Source organism: Triturus cristatus, chromosome 4_2 (genome assembly GCF_964204655.1).
Source record: "Triturus cristatus chromosome 4_2, aTriCri1.1, whole genome shotgun sequence".
Lineage (NCBI taxonomy): Eukaryota > Metazoa > Chordata > Amphibia > Caudata > Salamandridae > Triturus > Triturus cristatus.
Genome location: NC_140586.1, coordinates 150,722,672 through 150,736,303, shown reverse-complemented (window position 1 = coordinate 150,736,303; position 13,632 = coordinate 150,722,672).

The window sequence follows — 13,632 nt, the reverse complement described above, 5'->3', positions numbered from 1 at the left end:
ATAAATTTTGGCCGGTACTACACACAGACAAAGATCGATCAATGAATGTTGAAACTTTTCCGCAGATTACATACAGAAAAGCAAGATCACTGAAAGATACGCTGTGCAGAGCTATAGAACCCACACATGTTAACACCCTGGGAGTACAAGGCTTTTACACATGCAGAAAGTGCAAAGCATGCAAACACAGTAAAAATTGCAAGGAATGTATACTTTCCCCAGAGAACAAGCCTTACAGAAATCTAAAACACACCACATGCAATACGGATTTTGCAGTTTATGCTTTATTTTGCCCATGTAAAAAAGCATATATAGGAAGTACCGTTCATAAAGCTAAGATCAGGATTTTAGAACATTTGCGCGCCATTAAACATGGCGACAAACAGTACCCTATAGAACGCCAATTCACAAGTCAGTGGTCACAAACTAGCATTGAGTTTTTAGATCTCTCTCTCACTATTCAGAACGATGGCTTAAAAAGCTCTCTTTTTAGAAAAAAAACTGCAGGAAATAGCCTTCTCCACGCACGCAGTTGCCACCCAAAGTCTTTGCTTGATAGCATCCCTTTGGGAGAACTGTTACGAGCGAAACGTAACTGTAGTTCACTGGAGTGTTTTGAAAGAGAAGAAAGTTTATGCTTTATTTTGCCCATGTAAAAAAGCATACATAGGAAGTACCGTTCATAAAGCTAAGATCAGGATTTTAGAAAATTTGCGCGCCATTAAACATGGCGACAAACAGTACCCTATAGAACGCCAATTCACAAGTCAGTGGTCACAAACTAGCATTGAGTTTTTAGCTCTCTCTCTCACCCGTTCCTAAAGCTAAGATCAGGATTTTAGAACATTTGCGCGCCATTAAACATGGCGACAAACAGTACCCTATAGAACGCCAATTCACAAGTCAGTGGTCACAAACTAGCATTGAGTTTTTAGATCTCTCTCTCACTATTCAGAACGATGGCTTAAAAAGCTCTCTTTTTAGAAAAAAAACAGCAGGAAATAGCCTTCTCCACGCACGCAGTTGCCACCCAAAGTCTTTGCTTGATAGCATCCCTTTGGGAGAACTGTTACGAGCGAAACATAACTGTAGTTCACTGGAGAGTTTTGAAAGAGAAGAAAGGGTGATGACTAAAAGATTTTTAGAAAGAGGGTACCCTGAATCTGTCATTAACAAGGCAAAAGCAGAAGTGGCCAAAAGACCTAGAGAATCATTGTTGTTTGATAAAATCAACGAAAACATTGAAGAAATTGAAAAAGTCAGGTTCATCACTAGCTACAACAATCAAGCTCGTGAGGTACGAAAAAGCCTCAATAAATTTTGGCCGGTACTACACACAGACAAAGATCGATCAATGAATGTTGAAACTTTTCCGCAGATTACATACAGAAAAGCAAGATCACTGAAAGATACGCTGTGCAGAGCTATAGAACCCACACATGTTAACACCCTGGGAGTACAAGGCTTTTACACATGCAGAAAGTGCAAAGCATGCCAACACAGTAAAAATTGCAAGGAATGTATACTTTCCCCAGAGAACAAGCCTTACAGAAATCTAAAACACACCACATGCAATACGGATTTTGCAGTTTATGCTTTATTTTGCCCATGTAAAAAAGCATACATAGGAAGTACCGTTCATAAAGCTAAGATCAGGATTTTAGAACATTTGTGCGCCATTAAACATGGCGACAAACAGTACCCTATAGAACGCCACTTTGCGAGTCACCACAGTCAGAACAGTGATTTACTTAGCTTTCGTGTTCTTGACTCAGTAAAAATTAATGAAAGAGGAGGCAATAGGGTCCAGGATCTTAGACGTCTAGAATCTAAACTTATGATCCGGAATAGAACTCTGGCCCCTATAGGCCACAATTGCGATGAAGAAGTGGCAGTAAATTTGGGGTAATAACATAGGCACATTCATCACTTAACTGTCATCAGGTGTTTCCGCATTGTTGAATTGAAAGTCAGCAGCCACTGTATGTTTATAACTGATGTAAAAAAATGGTTTTAATTAATGTAATTTTCAGTGTTGAAGATCAAGAAGTGTTCTAATCAAGAGGTGTTATGGGTCAATGTGTAACTGTATTTTGTTTTTTCTTTTTCTAGACATAAAATATTGGGGAATTATGAAGGAATGCAGAAGAACTAAAGTATCTTTTTAGCCCACTGGGGCGGAAAATCTGTTGCTGCTGTTATACTAACATTTGAGTTGTATTCAAACATTATGCCCACTTGGGGGTTATTTAATTGCTGAAGGTTGGATTTCATTGAAGCCACGTTTCAGAGTGAATGATTATTGTAAACCCGAAATTGGTCATCATTTATTAACTTGAATGTATTCGGACCTCATGCCCACTTGGGTGATATCTAAATATGTGAAAACAGAAGGTATGCAGTTCCTAACGTTAAAGCAAGGTGTGACAGAATAACAAGAGGGTAACACAGTGATGACAGGGAACTGTGGTGAGAAGCAGGAGTAAAGGTTACTCCTTATTTGGAAAAGAAGACCCTCACACACCCAACAAGCGGGTGTCTTGCTTCATCACCGGGTCTTTGCTCCTTATCGGGCCGGCGGGTGCAATGCCCGATCAGGCACCTAATAGGGCCTTCCTAGCGGAGATCTTTTATTCCAACGCCGGTGAGTGATGTGTGTGTGGGGTTGAAAAGACAATATTAAGACATAGGTGAGTGTAGGTGCAAATGGGGTTGAAGGGAACCGATTAAAACAGGGGTAGGTGATCCACTAAATAATTTTAATACAGTGTGGTCACCATCCTGGTTAAAAAATATACAGTCTGCACATGTGACACCAATAGTTAAGTGAGTGTATGTGCTGACGTGATCAATAGGTCAACATGTTTCTTGCCTTTGTATATAATAAATGGCAATTCATCAGGACCAGGGAATTATTGCGGCTACCTACACCTCTTTGGTGGTGCCCAATGTCTATAAGAGACTAAGTAGTGAGCACGCATACAGCACCCTAAAAAAGTGTGGTACCGTAGTTAAAAAGCACACCTGCAGAGAAGGAAAATAACAACAAATAAAAAGCATAAACAACAAATAAAATTAAAACAACGTAAGCATTGCAACAGCAGTTACTTAGGACAAATAGTGGTGTCAAGCCAACCGTGGCATGCAAAGCTATTGAGCAATGTATGGAGGACTTGTAAAAGAACCAAACGCAAACATAAAGAGGAGGCACAATATCCAATAACTGATACCAGAACCCATCAAATTATGATAGATAAATCATCCAAAAGAACTCACCCTCCTGGGTTGTGCTGCATACAGGGCCGGGGGGAGTACACACTAAATTCTAGTGTCCTGGGATGAGGGAAACAAAGAGGATATAGAACAATCACAAGTTGTTGAACAAATGCATCCAACATTATTGGGAGCAGTCCGTGAAGCGGAATTACCAGTATCACTCCTGTCTTGCTACTCGCACAACACGCGGCAACTAACTCCGTGTCGACCGCCTCGACACCATGAAGGGGAAGCTATGGTAATGAGGCTTCCAAATTGCCGTGTGCTACGCGGGGAGGAATAATCAATTCAATAATTAATTAAGGATGTTACCAACAATGTGCGAGCTATAATGGACAAACTCGCAAGTAATCAGGGGTACAAGAGAAAGTTGGTCTGGCCATTGAATGTCGCGCGGACCAACAACACATTCGTGGGACCAGCGTGGTGCGCTAATTGCAAACTATATATGCACGCAAAAACCATACATGAAAGGAAAAACGGAAGCGTTACCGTCAAAGAAGACGCTCTCAGAGTCCTATATCTGTACTCACGGTTCCGTTACTCCACAGACGCCGTCCACCTAGTGACGCGCCAGCCGCTGCAGACTGGTGGCGTCTGAACGAGCCTTGCCTGTATAACGCCCCCCACCGGCAAGCTCACGCGAGAGGCAGGTGGAACCGGAAGGGAGCGTGCTGACGCCGAGTATGCTGGAGCGCTAACAGCCCAAAAACGTACGAGGCTGCGCGTCCTGCTCGTTGTCATGGAAATGTGAAACAGCGCGAAGGCAATCCACAGTCAATAATAGACGACACACGCCAGATCCGGGTAACGTGGCAATGTGCAGGGGGCACTAGGGTTTCATAAAGGACTCCATAGGGGTCAAAGTGGCCCGCTAGGAACTGTGAAGTTTTATAAAGCAACTGAGGAGTTCATATTAAAAGTGCCACAACACACAACAAGATACTCATATTTACTGACAGGAATAAAAGTATTATTTTATGAGGGTAACAGTCAAAAGGATGCAGCAACTCAAGGAGTATAAGGGTATGGAGAGAAAACTGGTGAAATCAGGTCAACATGCTCCACGGAATGTCCTCATTGAGGCCCGTAGTGTCCGCAGCCAATCTCAGGACCCAACGTTGTTCAAGTCTAAAGAGGCTTCTCTGTGACATTTGAGGGTGTGATTCAAGGACAATCCATTGGAAAGAGTTTGGAGCATGGCGTTCAAGGTGATAATGCGTAGTCATTTTAGTATTGGTTTTCGCGCATCGAAAGCTACTCTTGTGTTCTAACATACGAGTCTTCACTGGGCGCGTCGTCATGCCTATATAGGGAAGACCATACGGGCATTTCATCATGTAAACACAGTTCGAAGAGTTACAGTTTGTGTGTTTGGAAATGTTCTAAATATCACACATGTTAAATGTCTTATTATCATGGCAGTAATTTACACAACCTGTTAAATTTGAGTTCTGCTACCAGCCTTGACAAACTTAATGTCTTGAAAATCAGTTGTGAAGTGTAAAGTTGGATTGAAAAAACATAGCGGTTTCGTGAAGTAACGAAAACCGCGGAGTATGTCTTCACTGTTTACCCTTTTGTAATCACATGAATAGTTAAAAAACACTTCCTGGTTGATCAACGCTATACTCGTGAGCAAGGGTTTTTCCCGAAACGCGTTGAGTTGGTCGTTTTTTCGCTGCTCCAATAAAGACTGTTTGGAAGCTAAAAGGTGTCCGTGGCTGCTGTTGGTTCGAGTAAGAGGAGAATTACAGCGTTGTTGTCAGAAATAGAGGATTGTCACCTCACTGCGGACCACCATCATAAGTGAGTGAGGGGAAGGCTTAACACAGTGTTTTCGCTGTTCTTGCGGTTTTGTTATATATATTTTTTTATAAACATTTTTATTGAGGAAAGAAAAAGAAAAACATAATGCAGCAATAAGACAGTGTATAAGTCCACAACATATGTGTACAATTTTCAATAAATTTAATACCAGGGAGACACAGTAGAGACCCTTCCATTCCGTCAGGCCAATACGTACTAGCATATACAATAGGTAATTCACATTTAACGCAATAAACTAGCCAAACCGAGATGTACAACCCCCGACACCCAGCATGCAGGTGACTGCCTTATTCAGTACTGGGAGGGGGCAGACCATCCACCTCAGAGACATCCTGCAGTCTATCCCATTCACGTTGCAGTTCTACAGTGGGGGACAAGCAGATGGTACCCCTGTATCTGTTCCATCCCCCCTCATTTGTAGTCCCATTTCTGGGGGCAGACCCTATATTTGAAGACATCTTTTTCGGCAAGCATTGCCCTGTCCATGTTGACAGCCCAATCGTGTAGGGTCAGAACCGTCCCCACACCCCATTTCTGGGCAATGTTACGCTTTGCAATGGCCCACCCAAGCAAGGCCCATGTTTGCTCTATTTGTGTTAAGTCAGTAGCTTCCCAGATATTTAGAAGGCATAATTGGGGGGAGGCCTTAAGGGATTTACCACCCGCCCTCTACATTTGTTGAGTGACCCTGCTCCAGTACTGTTGCACTATAGAACAGTCCCAGAGAACATGAAAGAAGGTACCTGGTTGGTGACATTGCCGGAGGCATAGGGGATCAGTCCACCTTTCTATCTTGACCAAAATCCCAACGTCTAGATATGCACAATGCAGGACCTTCAGTTGGACCAGACGCAATCTCATAGGGATAGCCACTTCCTTAGGAGAGGCTAGAGCATCGCACCAGTCCTCATCTTCTAAGTCTCCCAGATCTGCCTCCCAAAGTTGTTGCAGATGCCTTAAGGGGTCTGGGCGATTGTTGGTTACCTTTTTGTATGTGTGAGATGTGAGAGATATGGCCGTTTTGTGCATGGGGTCAAGTATCAGTCGGTCCTCCAGTGTAGAGGCCTCAGGGAGAGGGGCGTCTTTGGGCAAAACTGCTTTGACTGCATGATTGATTTGCAGGTAGCAATAGGCCTCCGTCTGTGCTAGTTGGTATTTGTTCTGTAGATCTGCAAATGTGGCTAATCTACCCCCGATCCACATGTCCCCCACTGTCGAGATACCTATCATATCCCACTTGTCAAAACCAGGGCATTTACTAAGCTGCCCCAACAGGTCTGGTCCCCAAAGCGGTGTGGCCTTTGTGAGCATGTTATGCCACCCCCATTTTCTATTCACGCTGTGCCAGACCTCCACTGTGCGTGCCGTGGGCCCCGTCATGTTGTGCTTGCGCGGGTTTGTGTAGAGTGCTTTAGCGTAGACCCCCGACCCAGAAGCCATCGATCAGTACGAAAATTCGGGTCGTCATATTCCCCATGTACCAATTTGCTGATTGGAACCAGCTGCGAGGCCTGATAATAAAGCCTCATGTCGGGTAAAGTAATACCCCCATCATACCACCCCATCGTCAACTTAGTCATAGCTATTCTTGGGGCCTGTCCGTCCTACAGTAGCCCATGTACAACACCTTCGATACCGACGAAATAGTTGTCAGGAACCTTGTTAGGAGTGTTTTGCAACACATAGACAAACCACAGCAGTGCTAGCATCTTGAAGAGGGCCGCACGAACCAGAAGAGTAAGAGGAAGGGGTCACCAATATTTAGCATCGGACCGAAGGCGAGTCAGGGGTGCAAGGAGGTTGGACTCATAGAACAAATTCGGATCCGGTTTAATATAGATACCAAGATACTTGAAGCCCTTAGTTGCCACTGGTATGTCATACCCCTGGGGGCAGCACGGCGGCGTACCCCACAGCACATATAGCTGGGACTTAGTCCAATTGATAGTATAGCTCGAGTGGGAGCCAAAGATATGGAACATGTGGAGAACCCGGTGGAGAGACCGTGAGGGCGAGGCCAAATCAAAGAATACATCATCCGCGTACAGGGAGATGCGATCTTTGTGGTCCCCAGTCCACTTCAGCCCCCTAATCTCTGGGTCTCCCCTGATCCAGACCGCAACGGTTCCAACACAAGGGCAAATAACAAGGGTGAGAGAGGGCACCCCTGTCTATTGCCCCTCTCCAGTGGGAATTGTCTCGAGACGTGGTTGTTGACTGTCACATGTGCGGTTGGGTGGGCATAGAGCAATTGGATCCACTTTATGAAGTTTTGGCCAAAACCCATCCTATCTAAGACTGTGAAGAGAAACTCCCACTCGATAGTATCAAATGCCATGGATTCATCTAACGATAGTAAAGCTACATCCTCCCTAATCTGATCGTGTCTACCCAGGACCCCGTGGAATCACCTCAAATTCAAAGCTGTATTTCTCCCTGGCATAAACCCAGATTGGTCAGGGTGCATGAGCTCCGTAATGCAGGGGATAAGCCTGTTGGCCAACAGCTTAGCTAAAATGTTCACCTCAACTGTCAGGAGTGAGATTGGACGATAAGCCCTACAGTCATCTAATGGTTTGCCCTGCTTGTGGATGACCACAATAGAGGCCGTTCGAACATCAGCAGGTAGCGCCCCTTCGGCTAAACTTTCAGTGTACATTTAGAACAAATAGGGGGAAAGTTTGGAAGCCAGTGGCTTCAGGAATTCGATTGGGAGCCCATTGGGTCTCATAGCTTTACCCGAGTGGACGTCTTGTATCGCTTCTTGGATTTCAGCATCCGTGATCGCACCCTCCAGGGAATCACAGTCCTGTGGGGAACATTTATATATTTAACAAATAATTGATGCTATAGGTTTAATATTGGTTTGGTATAATATTCAGTAACCCAGAGTGTTCCAATATTAATGGTTATTGTTCACAAAATATTATTAAAATATTTAACTCACAACAGGTGAATGTTGTCTTCTAGAATTTAGTAGCCTGTTTCATCTAAGTGTAAAACAAATTACAACACTTAATTACTATATTTACTTCAATTAAATAGGATGTGCGAGTGATTTTTTCTACATCTTTGGTTTCTTATTTTTTAATTTGTGACTTTCCTTTATTTTTGATTTTTGATGTGACACCAAAATTCATGTTTCAATGTCAAAATATAATTGATATTTTTTTTAAGGTCGCAAATCGATGAGGCTGTTACTGTTTATGTATATTCATCAACATATATTATAAGCTGTTTTCATTTTTAGTGGTTTTACCCAAAACATCTGTTATTTATTTAAAAAACACATTTATACTGAATATGCTATATCCTATTAATTGATGTAAGCGAATACGTGATAATAGACAGAAATTTCTAAAAATGCAATAAACAGATGCAAGCATGCAATAAACACATACACTTATGCAATAAAGTCAGACATTATGACACAAACACAATTTGTGAAAATGTAAAGAAAGATAAAACTACTATGGCCAAGAAAAATCATAACAGTTCTAAAACAAATTGTATTAATGATTTTTGACTATGTGTAATGTGTAATTCAATTCAGTTCACTCTTCATTCGATCTCATAAAAAATAGATCATATAACATGCATCATATAAAGAACAGTTCATAAATTGTAAAAGCAAGTGTAACCAATTCATGATTAAATAAATAATCACAATTAAAAGAAAAGGGAGCCGCTAGCACCATGAGTAAGTAAAAACAATAAAAACAGCATCTTTAAAACATGATTGACTTGCGCAAATGGAGTGAACATTTTAGAAAGGAACCTACTGCATCACATGTAACATGGGCATCTAATTGCTGTAAAAAAATTAATGCCACTCGACACTTGCTAATCTTAAAGTTTTAAAAGTAGAGGTAATAAAAACTGTTTGGTAAGTGTAAGGAAATACTTGCAAAAAAAGACAAAAGGCAGGAGGTCCTGAGGGGATGACTCATGAGACAGATATACATATATCAGAGGGAGCAGACTGGCCTTGCGAAATACATAGGAGCCACCTAAGAGAGCCTGAATCGGGACAGCAACATCCGTTCCCAAGCATCAGCAACCAGGTTCAAGTAAGTACCTCCTGGGTAGTTTCTAAAAGGCAGTAATCTCTAGCAGCAGGTTTCATTACTTCCCTGCCCTTCCTCTGAGCCCTTCTATGAGATAAAAAGCAATCCATGACCCATCCTTTTTGGTAATACACTCTGGCTTCTCATATATGTAGGAACTTCCTAAGGCAAAAGTTGTGTCCCTGATGAATTTAAGCAAAGGGATTTTAGTTCCATGTGAACAGGAGAGACAATCTAGGATAATTGCACGATTTAGACCAGCCTCCTTGTTCGACCAGATTGAGCACCATAGCAACAAATGGGCAAGTTTGAATAGAACTTCCACATATTCCAAGCCTAGCTCCTGGTGCATTGCAAAGTGTGAGGTAGATGGAGGGACCCCCAACATGCCTTCAGACGCTATTTTCCTCGATCTGTATATTTACCACATTCCTATAGCCCCGTACTCCCGAGCCTAAGTCAAAATGGGAAGGCACTTTCTCCTGTAAATCTCTAGGATAGGGGATATGGGTTTTTTGCTTATCGAGGCAGCTAAAGAGAAAATAGAGCCAACCACGTTCAAAATATGATTTACCCTATTCCCCACACACGAGGCCCAAATACAAGCATTATCAAACATCAACCCAAGGTACGGGAACTGGCTCTCTTTCTCCATTGAGCTTTCCCCAATACATGGAGGAAGTGTTTTGGCATTTTTTAGTTGACATACCATACCAAAGGGTTTTGAGAAATTGGTTTGCAAATTAAGATTTTTCATAAACACAACAACAACTGCGGAGATTAATAACTTTAAGCCGTTGGCCATCCTAGCAAGTAACACATCATTATCTGTGTATAGAAGGGCTAGTATAGACTTTTTGTTGACCAGCAAAACATCGGCCCCCACATTCACCAGTTCAACTTCTAAGTCATTTATGTACAATAAGAAATAAGAATAGGTACTAGTACACATCCCTGGTGTACCCTGGATTAACTGAAAAGGGAGATGAACACTCTCCACTGTTCCCATACCTCACTGAAGCAGATAAGACCCAATAGAGATGTCTTAAAAGGGCCACCGCCTCGAGGCCCAGGGAGGTTTGAATATACCATAACTTGGATCTGTTTACACAGTCAATTACACTTGTTAGATCCAAGAAAGTCAGCCGAAGGGAGCTGCTCTTAGCAAACTTGTGTTTAAATACAAGAAGAGGAAGATTTAAACACTGTTCTATAGTGCCAAGACCTTTTCTAAATTTACATTGGACTGGTGAGAAAATATTCTTCTCAGTAGTCCAAAGAAGCAAATGGTCCAGGATGATTCTCCCAATTATTTTGGTGACTGAATCAAGAAGTGGGAGGTGTACAGATCCTTTTTTTAAAGCTGGCACGATAATTGACTGCAAAGAACCACAGTTACACCCAGGGTCTGGCCCGGGGAGGGAACTAGAGGCGTTAGGGCACTAGAGAACGGTCAGCCTCCAACCAAAGCTATGAACCATTTTGAGTATTTTATGTTTGTCTCACCCCCTCTCTCTTACAGGTTTCTCTAAACAGGTGGCAGCTGGCTATAGGCCTACGCCCCCAGTGGTAAGATTGGAGCCCAATATTTAAGGTCCTGACGAATGCCACGTACCCAAGTGGACAATACAGGCAGAAACATGTTGACCCCCTATTAACAATCACTGATTCACAGCGGCGACGGGATGATAAGGTCCCCACTCACCGCACTTATATATTTTAATCCCACATAGTAACCCCATAGAATAAAAATTGTTCAGGTATACTATGATGGTTTTTAAATTCACTCACTCCTTTTTTTGTTTGGGCCCCCACTTAGTCTAGAAGTGCATCCCTGTCTTCAGGTGTATGCCCGCCCTCTATCAAACGCGGTTTTTAGAGGGCGAGGACTGGCAGATGATGAAGCATGACACCTGGTGGTGTGTGATGCCAGTCCGTCAATTTTTGTGATTTGCCTCCACTAAATTGGGCATCTCTTAAGACACAACTAGGGACGGTCCTTTCTGTGGTTCATCACGATTATTGACTGCGCCAGGAGGAAGGAGTCCCAACCTTGAATGCTGAATTTATAACATTAGTAAGAGAGGAGGACCAAAACCCCGGGTTTTCCTTATATATATGTCCATGGGGATCCTGTCCGGCCAGGAGTATTTTTAGAGGGGCTGTTGAAGATGGCCTTGAGAACCTCCTCAGCAAAGAATTGAATATTCAAGGGCAGAGGACAATCAGCTATTACCTCCTTAAATTTGGAACATTAGAACTATAGATTCCAATAAAATGGTCTATCCAGCTTGCAGGGCAATATGGGTGCTCACTTTATCTTGTGGTACACCTGGGATAAGAGCAACAATCACGGTCTTCCAGAAGGCCTGGGGGTCCTTGGTCTGACAAGCAGATACCAGGGTTTCCTATTTCTCATGCTTCAGGTTCGCCTTTCTCTTCTTTAGGTCCAAGATATAAGCCTTTCTACATGCGCCAATTGATCCCTAGGCGTTTACTTCAGCTCCCTTCGCAACCTAGTATTAGCAGTTCTGTAGGCCTTACCAAACCGTTACTTATTGTGACTATGTTTTTATACTTCTTATGGACCTAGAGCACATGTCTCATACATAAGAGGTTAATTCTACAAAACGTCTCAATTTTACAGTGGGCCCAAGTTCCTCTGATGAGCAAGGGTTGATAAGCTCTCACTCCCAATGGTAGTCTGGCACATCGTTGTCCTCATATTTGCAAAATGCCAAACAAGTCACGCCTGCCATCTTTCGTAGAAAGTCTCTGCTCACCCCCACCATTACACTTCAAACCTTTTACAGGGACTTTTATGGACAAAATTGGAGTGTTATGATCACTGTACATAGTTGGCAGGACATCCCATTCCAGGGTGAGAGGGTGCCTGCTCCATGAAACAAAGACATAATAAATTACTGAGCCTCGCCCCCTTCCAATATATGTCGGGATGGTAGATGTTGCCAAATTGGTAACAACACTCAGTAAGTCATGAGGTGCCAAATAGGTATATAACAGTTGTCACTAGAATCCATATTTTCTTCCCAATTTGATAGAGCTGGGGCAAAAGTTGATGGTGACAAAATAGGCGCATTGCCCACTTTCGCATTGAATTCACCAGCCAGAATTAGATTAAGTGACCCACCAAGGTATGCACTCTTATTGGCTAATTTTTCTACCAGGGCAAATAGCCCATGGAAATTCTCATTTTCTCTTACAGAAAAATCGTTGTTATAAAAATTAATCATAACTATCACAAAGTTGGGGCTCACCTTAGATCAAAAGCCTACATAGTTTCCCCCTCCTCCGAGGTCGACCTAATGGGTAGGGAGTTGCAGGGAGATTGTAACATGTATTTCCATCATAAAGACATCATCCGGCACCCGCATTTCCTACAGAACAAACAATATCTTAGCTATTAATCAGGGTACGCCAATCTTCAATGGTAGAATGTTAATTGTCCTAAAGTTTACTGCACCTTCCCTAGCTTGTGTCAAGATTTCTGCAGCAACCATAGGCCTGCGAAAGTTTACAATTATACAGTCTCTGTGACAGTTCCTGGGCAAAGGCCCCACTCATCCAACTCTAGGCACCAAAAAATCTCCTCATAGAGATTTCAGTTACATCTCACATTTGTGTGTAGCCAATATGTCACCATGTTTTTTTGTTCCAACTTCGACTCTGCCACTGCCGGAGCCAAGCTTGGAGCGTTAGCCAATATAATTACATGGGATCCCTGGGTCTAGCGTCAAACTGCTCAGAAACATTTATAATGACGTGTAACCTAGGACAAACTAAGATGCTGGTTATCAAGTTACAAGGCCAACATGTGGCTCTCCCCCCTGAATTCTCCCATATAGGAGTGGTTTTGGACTCGAAGGGGAACTGGGGACTTTGTACCTCGCCAGCAAGGTGAAAATATACTGGTTCTATTGAGTTTGTTTTTAGATTGGCTCAAAGTATTGGGAAAAAGACTGTGATCCCCATGTTGGAGCTCTACAGGATCCCTATTTTCATGTACAGCACTGGCATATGTGGCTACATAACCCCTAAGTCCCTTCAAGGTGTGCAAAACAGAGCTATACAGAGATGTCTGGGGGTTCCACCGACCTCCTGCACCTTTCTATCTCACCAGGAGTTAGGTATGGAATATGTGGAGGACACTATCAATCCAGCCCCTCTGTTGCTCCATATGGACACATCTACATGCCTCTTTTAACAGAGAAATTATGCAGGATTGTCTGAAATTTGATAGGGCTTTGATCATCCCCTGGCTCCAATATGTGAAGTATGGATTGTGTGACCTGGGACAGTTGCAAGTTTTTTATCAGCCTGAAAGTTTGGTAAAGTAAGACATGGCCCAAATAAAGTCTTTGTTCAAGAAAATAGTCAATCCGCTAGAGAAATTATTTGAGTCCTCAAAGGCCACGGTCAGACAGCAAGCTAATGGCAC